At 38.7% G+C, this 7,598-nt stretch overlaps 1 pseudogene across 1 annotated transcript; it reads left to right on the top strand.

The window, feature by feature from the left end:
* Positions 1-5,739: 5,739 nt before the first annotated feature.
* On the top strand, positions 5,740-7,330 carry LOC114279867 (UDP-glucosyltransferase 29 pseudogene; annotated as a pseudogene). Its single transcript, XR_014331214.1, has one exon. The product of XR_014331214.1 is annotated as a UDP-glucosyltransferase 29 pseudogene (transcript).
* The last annotated feature ends 268 nt before the right edge of the window (positions 7,331-7,598 follow it).

The following is a 7,598-nucleotide window of genomic DNA, read 5'->3' as shown; positions in this document are numbered from 1 at the left end:
TGTTCAGACAAACACCTCAATGTTTTCTCTCAAGAACGGCTCTAGCTCCTTTTCTTCCTCCTCGGCCAAGCCTGAGCCGAGAAGGAAGAAGTGCTCTTCATCCCCTTGCTGGACCAAGATTTTCTTCAGGGCTTCCTCACTTTTCTCGGCTGGTTCTTTGTTGACGTCCTCAAGGACCTCCATGTCTTTATCTTCAATCTCTGCTGCTTCTACTTCTCGTATATTGCAGGTGGATTTCATTGCTGCCATGGAGCAATTCTTTGCATGCACTTGATTCCCTCTGACCTCCTCAATTCCATGCTCTATTAGGAATCGTAACAGCTGGTGCAATGTTGAGGGAACAGCCCCCATTGCATGCAACTATGGTTTTCCCCGGATAGCATTGTAAGGGGAAGGAGTGTCAATTACTGTGAACTCAGTTATTACCTTTTTGGTGCCAGCTTGCACCTCCAAACTTATTGCTCATAAGGGCCATGTCAGCGTTCCATTGAACCCGACCATTGGACCATTGGATTGTTCCAGATCATCTTGGTGAAGGCCAAGCTCCTTGTAACACCTGACATACATGACATCACAAGAGCTGCCTTGGTCGATCAGAATTCACTTTACCTGGCACTCTCCAATCTGGAGGGATATTACCAAGGCATCGTTGTGTGGATGCTACACCATCTCTAGGTCATTTTCAGTAAAGGACATCACTGGTCCTTGGCACTCGTCTGCCCTAGGTCTCTTCTATTGCACCTGATACACATGTTGCAAGTGTTTTACCTTTTGAGTTTCCCCCGTATCTCGTTCTCATTCATCTTTGAGTGAATCACATTGATCACTCGAGGTCCACCTGCCTGTAGTTGTGGTGCTGACGAGGGTGGTGCTGCTGGTGCCTGAGGCAGTCTTGCTTGCGCTTCCCTTGTCCTGGTTTCATCTACCAGGTCCCTTAGATGACCTTGTCTTACCAGGTCTTCCAGATGTGCCTTGAGGGCTCTGCACCCTTGAGTTAGATGTCTATCCTCATTGTGGTAGACATAATGTTTCCCTAGATTTCTTTCCATAAATTCACCAGGAAGCTTCTCTGGTGCTTTATAATAGGGCTGGTTCCGGATTCTTTCCAAGACTTTGTAAACCGAAATTCGGAATACGGTTGTGACTGCCTGTGTAGCCCTCAGTCCTGTCTCTTGCCTATTGTATCCGCCATTACCTCGGCTTCGCTTCGGCAAGCCGTTTCTATTCTCGTGTTTTGACACCTTCGTCCTAGCGTGTCCTCCTCGGCCTTGGCATACTTTTCTATCCTGGCCATAAGTTCCTCCATGCTTTTTGGTAGTGTCTTTGCTAGTGACTTTCGATGCAGACAATCATCTTTCTTACCGTTCTTAAAAGATACGACTGCCACCTCTTGGTTACACCCTGGTATTCGGTTGAACACCTCATAATACCTTTTGGCATAGGCCCTAAGGCTCTTATCCTCGCCAATTCTTAGAGCCATCAGAGAGTCCACCCTCAATGGCTATAGTTTGTTTGTCACAAACCTGGCCACAAATATCTTGGCCAGGCCTTCCCAGCTTTTCACAGTTCCTTTCGGCAACTTGTGAAACTAGTCTGATGCGATTTCCCCAAAGGATGAGGGGAACACCTTGCAGAGCAACAACACGTTCCCAGTGTATAATGCCATTGAGTTCAGGTACAAGCCGACATGAAAGTTAGAGTCCGACTTACCATCATATATCTGGAATCTCGACATATTAAACATTTTCGAGGCTTCAAATTTGTCCAATTCTATCAAGAACGGTGTTCTCGGCTTGACCGGAGAGGTTACCTCGGCATCTTATCGCTTCCTCTGGAGGTAATCCCTCAGATCCTCCTTAGTTCGTCCAGGAGCTTGGCTATCTTCGGATTTCAGCCTTTTCGGCGCGCTACTTCCGGTGTCATTGTGAGTCCTCTTGGACCTCTCTTCATTAGTTGCGTCGAAACAAAGTTCCTTCCCCTGAATATGTCGATATTCTTTGGGGTCAGCTTCTTTGGTGCGATGCGTCCTCCGAGAATCTCCCTTTATTGACTCTCCTCGTCCAACTTCCCTTGAAGGCCGGTGAGAGTGTTCCTTGGTCCTGGTGTGTTGGGGAACTGTAGGAACTACTTTTTGCCCCCCCCTTTCTGGACATCTTTTTTGGCCGCTGGAATCGGCGTGTCTTGTAACGGAAATGGTGGCTGCATGTCATTGTTCTGCATCATGAAATTGACGATCGATTGCAGGTCTGCCAATTTGTTCTCCATCCCCTTCATCTCGCCGTCCTTTCACATGCATCTATCTTTCCATACCTGGAGGTCATCCTCATTATAGTACCCGTCTCAGTCTGATTTCTTTGGTACGTCGCCTTCTTGGTCGACGTCTTTCTCTCCGGGATTTCGATCCCGAGTTTCCTTGTTGCAGTTATCCTCCTCTACATTACGGTCAATGTGCTTACTACTCTCAGTAGAGATGTTGTCCCCAACCTTTTCTTTCTATTCGTCGTTGGCCATTTATTCTCCTTTCATTCCCACAGACGGCGCCAAATTGTGTGTGCTATTTTCTAACCACACTGCCAAACAGGTACTCAGCTGGAGAACACCGGCAGACTAGATTGCGCCCGAACGACCTGTAACAGAAAGAAGAGACTCCGGCGGTGGTTCTTCCACCCGGGGGGACTCCGACGATCAAGTCAGTTATCTCTCAAAGATAGCAAAAGTGCCTAACTCTCTATTCAGAATACAAAAAGCGCACCTTAGACCCACGAGGGTGTCTCACTTTTATAACCAATACTGACTTGATCCATGTAGAAGCCTAGCTTCAATGGACTCTGACTCAATACTTATCCTGGACTCTCAAATAGATGGAGATAAACTCCCTAAGAGCTTTATCTTTATCCAAACTGAGGTCCTCCCCCATTCTAGGACTCTTGTCCCTTATCCGCTCATCTCGGATTCTGGTATATCCACTGATAACCTTGGCCTAGCCGAGATTGCCTCGGCGTCAAGTCAAGGATACGTGGCACCTCGGCTAGCACTTCGGTGCCACCTTAGCCACGTGTTGCTATCCAAAAAATATGTCCCCACAATTTTGTATTGAAAGTTTGAAAAAAAAATACATTTTGCTAATATCATTATGGAAAATATTAGAGACCATGTTTACCACACTTTAGCTTTCACTAATTCATTGGGCTATTTTGAAAAGCTTTTAACTCATTTTGAATCATCAAAATGTTTGAGATCTAATTGTGTGGGCCCCATAGTGATGGTGATATTTATGTTTGTGTTTGTGTTTGTGGTTTTATTTTATTTTTCACATCACTAAAGCTGGGTTTAGAGCCCCAGCTCTAGAGCTCTAAATCACTATTCTTTGAATTATATCATCTCTTACATTTTTTACACATTAAAAAAAAAAATCAAAAAACAAACTTTTAACTATCTTTATAAAACAACCCATTATTGCTTACTATTAAAATGATCTTCCAAAAGAGATTTTTATTTATTTATTTTGGATAAGCTCCCAGGAGCGATCTTGATTGAGCAATTCTTTTCCACTAACTTGGATGAAATGACTTAAATAAATATGGGTATGACTTTTGTCTAGTTCGGGATCGGACTGGACCGTGTTGTTGGGTCTATGGAGGCCCATTACGGGTCTCGTTTTGATAATCTGAACCGTGCAATGTGTAGAAATCGTCGAGTACTATATATTTGTAAAAAATCACGTTGATCGGATATCGATAGCTATGTGATCAAAACAGTTTTTTGTCCATCGTTAATTTGTTCACCGTCTAATTTTTTTAATACGAAACTGATTTGATCATATAGATATCGATATCCGATCAACGTGATATTTTATAGGTATATAGTACTCGACGAGTTCTACACATTGAACGGTTCAGATTATCAAAACGGGACTTGTGGTGAGCCTCCACAGACTCAACAGTACTGTCTAATCCGATCCCGAACTGGAGAAAAACCATACCCAATAAATATTGTATATGTCTGATTGAGATGTGCTTGAACTTAACATCGAACCAGCTAAAATGGTTTTGAAAGTGAAAATGTGAGATTTTCAAAAATACTTTTCCGGAAATTTTATTATCTTATTTTTTATATTTTTTTTTATTTTTATTAAATTTTTTTTAAAAAAATTTAGACATACTTAACATAAATATACTTAAAAAATAAAAAATTTATAAATTTTTTTTAAAAAAATTTACTAAATACGAAAAATACAAAAAAAAAAAAAAAAAAAGAGAATTCAGTACATTTTTTTATATATTTTTATGTATTTATTAATTTTTTAAAATATTTTTTTACAATTTTTTTATTTAGATACATCTAAATAAGGTGCATCTAAAAAAGTAAAAAAAAATATTTAAAATTTTAAAAATATTCACTAAAAACAAAAAAAATACAAAAACAAAAAAATTTAATTTTCAAAAAATTTAATCTAAAAAATTCAAATCAAATATGATAGTGATGGAGGAAACATCAACTAGTGACAGTTGCTCTAATTTTTTATTTTTTATTTTTTTAAGGTTCAGATCAAAAAACAAGACAAACAGCGGCTATTCACTTTCGTCCATTGTTCTTCCCCGTATCGAGCTTCCTAGGTAAATTCTTTTTCTAACCAAAATTTTAGTTTTATAGATTTTACTTTACGCTGTGTTTGGTTAGAGGATTTGAGGGAAATTTGGACAGAAAAAAAAAATTAGGTAAAATATGAATAAAATATACCTATATTTCATCTAGTTTTACACACCTTTTCTCTTTCTTTTTTAAATTTCTTTCTAAATCTCCCAACTAAACACAATATTAGAGTTTAGTATTTGGATTTTATAAAGTAAAATCTTTGTATCAATCACTAAAATTTGGAAGGTAATCTGGAAACCTCAGCTACTGTTTGCTTTGTTTTGTTTTATTGCTTATTTTTAATTCTCTGTCTTTTCGATGTCGGACTCAATACGGAGTATCTAACATATCTTTATCTGCATACGACAAAAGTCCATACGCAAGCATTCACAACAGACCTTACCTTCGAATTTATATATATACTGGTAGGTGGCACACATCATGTGTGTGTAATTTAAATAAGTAGGAATAAAAAATAATAATAATAAAATTAATATTATAATGTATACTTAGCTTAAGTGGTATGAGTTCTCGTACTTAAAAATAAAAAATACTGTCACATGGCATGAAGAGAGTAAAGTTTCAGGACACCAAAGTTCCTGTTCACTTTATAATAGTATAGATAGAAGATATATATATACATGGGAATGACTTCTAATTCGTGATCGAACTGTAAGGTACTGTTAAACTTGTGATAGTTCATTAAAAATTTCGTTTCGATAATTCGAACTGTTTTATGTGTAGAATTCATCGAATATTATATGTCTGTAAAAAATCACATTGATCTCATATCAATATCTATGTGATCAAATTATATTTTTATAAATTGTTAATTTTTTACCGTCCATTCTTTTTCATTCAAAAATGATTTGATCACATAGCTATCGATATCCGATTAATATGATTTTTTTACAGGCGTATAGTACTCGATGAATTCTAAACATTAAAATGTTCGGATTATCGAAACAAGATCCGTAGTGACCTCCCCGAGCCTAACAATATCCTCCAATCCAATGGTCCGTGATTGTACCGGAGAAAAGCCATGCCCTTTGTATATATATTATTAAATTATTCTGGTATGGGCCCCTAGTTTTCATCGCTGTCGATGATGCATCAAACCCATTGTTATATAAATTCCTATATATACATACACATCATTCAGTGCATCAACATTGCTATAATTAGCATCAATAACCAAAAAATACAGAACCCAAAAACAGAGATCGACCATGGATACCAAGCAGAGCACTATCAATGTCCTAATGCTACCATGGTTGGCCCATGGTCACATCTCTCCTTTCCTAGAGCTTGCCAAGAATCTCTCACACAGAAATTTCCACATATATTTGTGTTCTACACCAATAAATCTCAAATCCATCAAGAATAGAATCACTGAAAAGTACTCTCACTCCATTGAATTAGTAGAAATCCACCTTCCATCCTTGCCTGAGCTTCCTCCTCACCACCACACCACAAATGGCCTCCCAACCCATCTCAATTCCACCCTCCTAACCGCCTTCGATATGGCAATCCCAAATGTCTCCAACATCTTCAAAACACTAAGCCCAGATTTAGTTATTTATGACATCAACCAGGCATGGGTACCAACCATTGCATCCCCGTTTAATATTCCGGTAGTTCAGTTCATGACTACAGGAACTACAGTGGTTTCTTATAGCATTCATTTCATTAAGAACCATGGCGGTGTTGAATTCCCATTTCCAGAAATTAAGCTTCGGGAATTCCATGAAAAGCAGTATCACGATACGCTGTTGTCTGCAGTAAATCATCCCCAAAACAAACAAGATGCCCCTGTAAATGTCAAACCATCTTGCAACATCTTGCTGTTCAACACTTTTAGAGAGCTTGAAGGAAAATACATTGATTATCTGTCGGTTATAAATGAGAAGAAGGTTGTCCCTGTTGGTCCCCTTGTTCAAGACATTGTCGATGAAATGGAGCAATCTGAGATCATGCAATGGCTTGACAAGAAGGGTGAGTCCTCCACTGTGTTTGTTTCCTTTGGGAGTGAGTATTTTTTGTCCAAGCATGAGATTGAAGAGATAGCCCATGGCCTAGAGCTTAGTAAGGTTAATTTCATATGGGTTGTTAGGTTTCCTATGGGAGAGAAAGTTGAGCTTGAAGAAACACTGCCTAAGGGGTTTCTTGAGAGGGTTGGGGAGAGAGGAATGGTTGTGGAGGGTTGGGCTCCACAGGCAAGAATTCTGACCCATTCAAACACTGGTGGCTTTGTGAGTCACTGTGGATGGAATTCTATAATGGAAAGCCTAAAGTTTGGGGTTCCAATTATTGCCATGCCAATGCATTTGGACCAGCCATTGAATGCTAGACTGGTGAAGGATGTTGGTGTGGCTGTGGAGGTCAACAGAGACATCAATGGAAAACTCAATAGAGAAGATATTGCCCAGGTAATAAGGAAAGTTGTGGTGTCGAAAAGTGGGAAGGAACTAAGAACTAAAGCAAGAGATTTTAGCGAGAATATAAAAATGAAAGGAGATGAACAGATGAATGAGGTTGTAGAAGAGCTGATGCAACTTTGTAAATCACTCAAAGATTAGAATCTCAAATTTATTGAAATGTTTGGGTGATTAGGTAAGACACTTTAATGTGATTTGGTCCTTCCTGTTTTGAGTGTCATTTTCGTGTTAAAAGTTTCTATAAAATTATTGTTCCTCCCTCGTTGATTTGCATCTTGCTTGTAATTTTTGTTGTCTGCCTTTTTATGTTTATTTTAGATGTATCTAGTGTTTTGTTTTATTGCAAGTAGTTCATACACCCGAAATGAACTAAAAATATTGTATACTCCCGCATGTAATAATCAACAAGTTTCTAAACATAAAAACTAATTATAGAACAATGGACGGATAAGATTTTCTAAAATTGGACCTCACAAACAAACTTGTCAAATTTTGTCATTTTTATGTCGGATTATGTAATTAATT

The sequence above is a fragment of the Camellia sinensis genome, chromosome 1 (genome assembly GCF_055761805.1).
Source record: "Camellia sinensis isolate YWXY chromosome 1, ASM5576180v1, whole genome shotgun sequence".
NCBI lineage: Eukaryota > Viridiplantae > Streptophyta > Magnoliopsida > Ericales > Theaceae > Camellia > Camellia sinensis.
The sequence above is the reverse complement of the archived record's forward strand: the minus strand, read 5'-3'. Positions and strand labels throughout refer to the sequence as shown.